This window comes from Pyrus communis, chromosome 14 (genome assembly GCF_041283825.1).
Source record: "Pyrus communis isolate YQ-2024b chromosome 14, ASM4128382v1, whole genome shotgun sequence".
Lineage (NCBI taxonomy): Eukaryota > Viridiplantae > Streptophyta > Magnoliopsida > Rosales > Rosaceae > Pyrus > Pyrus communis.
Window position 1 is genome coordinate 17,632,248 of NC_142578.1, and position 7,751 is coordinate 17,639,998.

Consider the following 7,751-nt stretch of genomic DNA (forward strand, 5'->3'; position numbering starts at 1 on the left):
CTTTTTCATGTTTAGAGAAGTCTTAGGAGTTGAGCCGAATTCCAAATCTACAAAAGTAACAGAAGATAATCAGTAAATCAGATAGCAGCTTAGGACAAGTACAAAGTAGCTGAGAAATTAAGCAGTCTACTTACCGGAGATGAAAATCGTCGGAACACACAGCTCAGGGGAGGAATCAAACTCCCACTCTCCACTTATGTCCAAAGTCTATTTGGCCTAATCATGATCTCCATTGCTTGAATGATCAAATAGCCTATGGTGGGATCACAGCTACTTGACTTCATCGATGTGGCCTATGTCAAAAAAGTACCATAATTCATTGACGATCAAGTCTAAGTCGAAAAATTAGCTTAGATTGAAAAACCCCACCATCACACGAACCGCGTTCAGGGAACATTGAGCAGGGGCACACTTCATAAAGCAAAGCACTTCTTGGAAGCATCGAGGCATGAGGAAGGTAAATCCTAACACAAAGTAGTAGGGGTGAAATTTGATGGCTTTCCGAGCCCTACTACATGGTTCACAGCTGCTACCTTCCTTGACACGCTTCACGCACACCCCTGACGGAATGACATGCCTATGCGCCTCAAGAAAGTCTCTAAACGAGTCATCGGAGCTAATTTTGAAGTGAGTAGCCTTAAAGTAGCCCACCTTGCTCAAAGACCCACCTGGATGATACAACAGCGGTACATCATCATCACCCTTGTGGTTTGAAGAAGACATGCTCGAAGAAATTCTACAAAGATAGAAGGAAAATTTATTAGACAATTGCACACAAAAAAAAAAAAATGGTGCGCCAGGCCCCTCGGCCCAAGATAGTAATAAGGAGGCAGACGCCTCTCAGCTCATTCAAGCAGGTCAAACAATCGGCATCCCTTTCTTCCTTATATATAGCCACAGGCCCAAGCCCAGCATTCAAAAAAAAATTCAAGACCCAAGCCGTAAGAGCCTAACAACCGTGGCAGGCCCCACGGCCTGGCCTGATCCATTCTCGACCCGCAGACCTTACGACCCAAGTCAACTCGAAGGGGGGTTGGCACTCCTGCACCTCCCTCTCTCTCTCTCTCACTTCTTCGCATGGGCTAAGGCCCAAATCCAACTCACCAGTCTAACCCGCGCGAGGCCCAGCTTAGCGCCTCTGTGCTCCCATCAGCTCAGCCCGAGCCGAGCCACCCCTAGCCCAACTAGCCACCACCGCGCCAAACAACCCCACGGCAAGCCATGCCATGGCCTTCTCCAACCAACTTTCACATATCCTCAACCCTCGTCGAGCCAAAGTTCAAGCCCTGAGGCTCCCAAAAATTACGAAAACAAGGAAAAATTAATTTTTCTTAACTTGGTGCGGCGTGAAGACAAAGAAAGCAATGAAAGACAGTTCTTTGCATGGGCAAGTATAGAAGATTGCTAGGGGATGGGGAACAAATATCATCTAGCTTTCTCTCTCTTGTAAGGTAAAATAAATTGCTCTCTAAAGTTGATTTAATAATCTACTTAAGGTAGACTTAAATAGACTTTAGAAGTAATTTATTTCCCTTTCCTAGAAGGACCTAATTTCCAATTAAAAAAGGGAATCTACATCAAAACAGGAAACAATCCTATGTTTCCTAAAGTAAGAAGATTTCTACAAATGATGCCCTTTCCTGCAAGCAAACAAATAGGTGTGGGGGCATTTGTGTAGCCAAAAATAATCAAGAAAAATATGGAGGCGACACGTGGATTTTTGAGTAAAAAGACGAAGTTACCCTCGAAACACACTGGAACACCCACGCGCAAACAGTGAGCAATAACAGCTCAACCAAGGTCAAAGGTGATCAAAATAGGTATTTATTCAAAACCTATTTCATCAATCCTTATCAAATCCTCCCCACAAGGTAATCCCCAATTATTCTTTCAAATTAGGATTGATTACCAAAATTAATTGATTAATTTCCTAATTAATTGATTAATTTTCTCATTAATTTCCTAATTGATTGCAAGATATTATTTTGGTATAATATCTTGCAATTAGAGCCAAAAAACCACCATAAGTGGCAGGATCCCTTTTCTCCAAATAAGGCCGGCCACACCCCTATATATAGCCACTCATTTTCTCTAAAACCTAAGTCCAACTCTCTTCTAAAATTCTCCAAATTTCTCTAAACACATTCTCTCTCAAATTCTAACTTTGGCATTGGAGGTTCTTTGGCCAAAGCCTCCCCCCCCCCCCCAATTCAACATGGGCGCGTGAGGCTTTTCAACTTGACCTAAGGTGTTAATTGTTTTGCAGGTGCATTTTCGTCCAAGAAGAAGAAGGTAGAAATTTACATCCACAATTGTGTCAATCTATGTTAATGACATAGTGTAAACTGGCAGTAGTGAGATAATGCTCAGTGAATTCAAAAGGGAAATGATGTTGAGTTATGAAATGACAGACCTAGGACTACTTCATCACTTCTTAGGAATGGGAGTTTTACAAAACTGACATAGGTGTGTTCATTCACCAAAGTAAGTATGCTAAATTCCTTCTTGTAAAGTTTGGTCTTAAGGACTGCAAACCAATGGCCATTCATCTACCCATAGGTGAAAAGTTGAAGAAAGTAGATGGAAGTGAATTGGCTGATGATGGATTTATACAAAAAGATTTTAGGTAGTCTACTATACTTGACAGCAAATAGACCTAGTTTCATGTATGCAACCAGCTTGTTATCTAGGTTCATGAATGGTCCTACAAAGAAGCATTTAGGTGTAGCCAAAAGAATCCTGAGATATGTGCAAGAAACATTGAATTATGGCATTGAGTATATGAAAGATGAAGCTGCCATTCTTGTTAGATTTTGTGATGCAGACTGGGCAAGTAGTGAAGATGATATCAAAAGCAACTCTGGCTATGCATTTAGTTTTGGAAGTGGTGTGTTTTCATAAGCCTTGGTGAAGCAAAACACAGTTGCATTATCAATTGCAGAAGCTGAGTATGTTTCAGCAGTAGAAGCAACAGCTTAATCCATTTGGTTGAGATTTATCCTTGATGACTTTAGAGAAATGCAAATTGATTCAATTCCATTGTTTTGTGATAACATGTCGGCTATATCCATGGTTAAAAATCCTATGTTCCATAAGAGGAGAAGACACATAAACAGGAAGTGTAAGGGAAGCATTGTAGAAATGTATGATTGATGTGAGATTCTGCATAAGTGAAGAACAACTTGCAGACATATTTACTAAGGCATTGCCTACAGACATATTCAAGTTCTTAAGACTGAAGCTAGGAGGGAAGCCAGTAAGCAGCTTAGGAGAAGCTGTTGAGAACTAAACTACTTACAAGCTTAGATTCAACCTGCAGATGATGAACCTGCATATGAACTTGAAGAATTGAAGAAGAAATGAAAGTTTCCAAATATAGTAGTAGCCGTTGTGGTTGAATGTGTAACAGCTAGTTTAGTTTCTATTTCAGACAATTTAACACATCTATCTTATGCCCTTTAATGGAGTTGTACTGTGTCGTTGGATCCTTCCCAAGTGGAAAGACCACACAGCCTTCGTTGACCTGAATAATGATGGATGGGTGTGTGAAAAATAAGACTTCGTCTATGGACCAAAATTGCTAGGATTTTCTATATGCTCTGTAACTTTTCAAGCTTAAGGCTTCAAACTTTTTTGTAAAAGCAACCTTTAAAACCATATGCCCGTTACAATTTCAACGGCAACAGCATCTTTGACCCATTCTTCCTCAATCTGTGGGACCCTTTCAAGGATTTCTCGTTCCCTTCCTCCTTGTCACTCTCCCAGAATTTTCTAGGGAAAATTATGCTTTGTGAAAATCGAGTTTCGACTGGAAGGAGACCACAAAACCCACGTATTCAAGGCAGACATCCCTGGGCTGAAGAATGAGGAGGTAAAGGTGGAGGTGGAAGACGACAGGGTGCTTCAGATCAGCGGAGAGAGGAACGTAGAGAAGGAGGACAAAAACGACAAGTGGCACAGAGTGGAGAGGAGCAGCGGCAAGTTCTTGAGGAGGTTTTATGGAGAATGCAAAGGTCGATCGATTAAGGCTGCCATTGAAATCTCTGGTTGAATTTCTGAATTATAAAGGTTTTATCTATTATGCTATCGGCTCAGTCACAAATATGTATTAGAAATAAAAGAGTGCCAAAGTTAAATTACAAATATGTATTAGAAATAAGTAATTTGACTTTTGAGTATCGGTGACTCAGTGAGAGTAAATTGTCATCAAGGTTGATAGTAATATATCTAGAGACTTGTCCATTTTTAATGGGTTGTTTTATTAACACCCCATATGACAGCAAGGGCCGCTATAGTGATTACCAAAAAGTTTGTTTTTGAAAAATTCCGCTCTTGACATTCTTCCTTGCTCCATTTTGTGCCTAACTATGAGTTTGATTTTCTAGTAAGGGGATGAATTTTGCAGCCGAAGCTATTTTATTTGTGGTACGCAAGGACAAAATTTCTTATGATTGGCGAATTGTGAGCGAATAAGGTAGTTTTACTTGCTTGCTTGTTAGTAGCCACTGTCATTTTGGGTTGGATCAACCACCATCTTTCTGAGGCGGCGTGCCTTTCTTGTGTAACAACCCTACAAACCATCATGCCGTGCGCTACGCCTATATTTCCAAGTGCCGCACTATCCGCTCTAAAACAAAGGCAGGTTGCCTAGCAAGACTGATGCTCTACCTCGGACTTTTGTTCTTGGTCGAAATCTTATTTTCTGGAGCGCTGAAAACCAGTCCCTCAGTTTAACAAATAAGTAAACTACCTTCACACGGGTAAGTGTCACGTTACATCAAAGCCCATCTCATGCTAAGGGCAAGACAACAGAATACAAACCCAAATAAAAACGTAAAATAAAGCCCAATAAAAACACAAGGGGAAGTGACTTACCTCCAGCTTCTGAATACTTTTCCATTTTGTGCAACAAAATTGTATTATTACGCCACCTTTGTGAGAAACTCGTTACGTATTTGCGATCGTACTTTATTCGAACTTAATATTTGCGAGATATTAGAGTAGATAATATTGTTTATTTAAAAATAAAAATATTCACGAGATACTAGAGGAAATTAAAATGGAGATGTCTCTTAAGCAAGTATCCTAGTTAGTTCCCAAATTACTGCCTTTTTAGCTCCCATCATGCCCAAAGTTATTGTTCATCAAACATAAACTGCCGCTCTGTCTTGGCAGTTATACAGGGTTATTAAACATAGAGGGATTTATTACACATCAAACTCATGTAATTGAAGCAAGTGTGTTTATGTTTGGATTAAAAAAGACTACATTATTGGAACGTTGGAGATGTCAAATTTCGAACATAAAATTTAAATTTGAAAGCTTTCGTGGCATTTTGATTTTATTTTTACAAATTTTGTTATCTATCCGATATGTCAATTTTATTTTTTCAAATTTTGTTATCTATCCAATAAGTTAAAATTAAACTATTTATTTATTACATTATTTACCTTTTTTAATTATAATAAGTATTTTTAAACCCAAAAATAATAATAAGAATTATAAAGAACATTTATTGATCACTAAAAATAGATTTGAAGTTGCTATCAAATTTGGCAGCAACCACCTCTATCAATCCACATCATGCCTCATTGGAATTCCATTTTTAGTTGGAAAACACTAACGCTGTCTTTTATGATTGTTCTGGTGATGTGAATTTTTTACTCCTCCCTTGGAGATACTCTTACACTATGTTTGGATGAGGGAAATAAACATAGAATTTTGGTAAAAGTTAGAATTTATAAATTGACAGGCACCAATTCTCTTGTTTGGATTCATAAACATAGAAATTTAGAATTTCCGCGTGGAAAAAAAACTTGGAATTTGGGACCTCCAAATCCCAAGTTCAAATTTCATGTAAATACGTGTCATTTCTCAATTTCTATGATTGATAGTTTAAAAATAACAAATTCCGTATTCAATTCCATTGTTCTTTTAGGTTAACCAAACAAGAAAATTTACAAATTCTAGAAAATAAAATCTCGCCATTTCAATTTCCGTCATTTTTAAATTCCTTAATAATTTTAAATTTCTTCACCCAAACATAATGTTAGTTATTTATGTATATGATTTTTGGTTATATGGAGTGGGACCGAGTAATTATACACACATATGTAAAATGATGATAGTTAGATATGATTGAAAATATTTCTACTCACCAGACCATTTATTAATGTTGAATGAGTTTGTTTGGTCTATCTGATATATAAATCTCAAAATTTAAACTCATTCAACAACAATAAATAAGGATGGTGAACAAAAGTGCAATCTGGAAATATTTGCTACGTATAGTAAACACATCATGAATGATAACTGAAAAAGACATTTTGTACATATGTTGAATGCTAGAAGATAACTTACAATGTTTTAAATAAATAAATAAACTTATAGTGCTTGGCATATTTGCCTACATGTGGCTCCTAATTGTTGACCCATATGAAACCGGATGTCTTTATCTTACCATTCTATTTATTATTTTCGAATGAGTTTAAATTTTGAAATTTGTATCTATCAACTATACAAATTTTAAAATTTAAACTCGTTTCACGTTGATAAGTATCAGAAATCCACATACTATGAACGGAAAATCATTAGGAAGAGTATCTCTAAGATAGAAACATAACATCCACGCTCGTGTGAATTACGGACTGGTGCCTTCTTGCTTACCTTCTGACTTCTCATAAATGAATAAAAAAACTCAATAATCTTTTTAAACCAAATAAAATAAATAAATAATGAAAGGATAGAGGAAGGACCTAGACCTGGCATTCGTGTCCTGCTTTCCGTATTCGTGTTGTTTTCGTGTCATACCTGATATCTTAATGGGTCGTGTCGTGTAACATCCGTTAAAATAAACGGGTAAAATAATCCGATCCGAAATTGACCTGGTAATATCAATAGGTAATATGACCCGACCCGTTACCCGTTAAGAAAAATATATTTTAAACCAATAAATAATTAAATGAAAAACATAATACTAAATAAATATATGCATACCATATTGTCACATCCAAAACACAAAAACGCATTTTTCTTTTAAGTATATTTTCGCTTACCTAAAGTCTTTAATAGTTTTTTAATTAATGTAGAAGTGTAAAAAATATCGAAAAAAATATATAACTCGTAATGACAAGCTTTACAAGTTTTATGAAGAGCTTAACTTCGAAATTCACCACTATAATTGTGACAGCCCGTCCAGGACTTTTCGTACCGTAGGGGTGAAATGACGATTTTGCCCCTAAGGGATAATTGTTGTTTGTGTGGTTGTTTTGGGTTCTTGCTTGGTTGCATCCCAGCCACACATCCATCATCATCCTCATCCCTCTCTTCTGTTCACCTTACCTGTCCCGAGACCCCTTCTCTCTCTCCCATTCCTACCTTCTTGTACGGACAACACTATAACCCTTGGAAACTTCACGGATTGTGGAAACAAATTACACATTTGTGCTCGTGAGGTCCTTAGGAGTTCAACCATACCCATTTCAGGTTAGGATACCTTCCTTTTCACGTCGAACTCGAGATCCCCGATTTTGGTCACTGTTCATGCACACGTTAATTCTTGTGTTTTTGGGAATTTCAAGCTTGTAGGAAGCTTGGTGAGGTTCTTAGGAGGCTCGGGGTGGTTCGTTTGAAGGTTTTGGACATCGGGATCGTGAGTTGCAGGTTTGGCCGGAGTTGGTGGTGTTTTCCTGGCGAGATTCCGTGGGTTTTAATGCTTGAAAGTGGTATGGATTTGTTCCTCTTGTTGTAAG

General features: G+C 37.7%; 1 pseudogene; it reads left to right on the forward strand.

The window, feature by feature from the left end:
• Nucleotides 1–2,694: 2,694 nt before the first annotated feature.
• Nucleotides 2,695–4,286, forward strand: LOC148691311 (18.1 kDa class I heat shock protein-like; annotated as a pseudogene).
• The last annotated feature ends 3,465 nt before the right edge of the window (nt 4,287–7,751 follow it).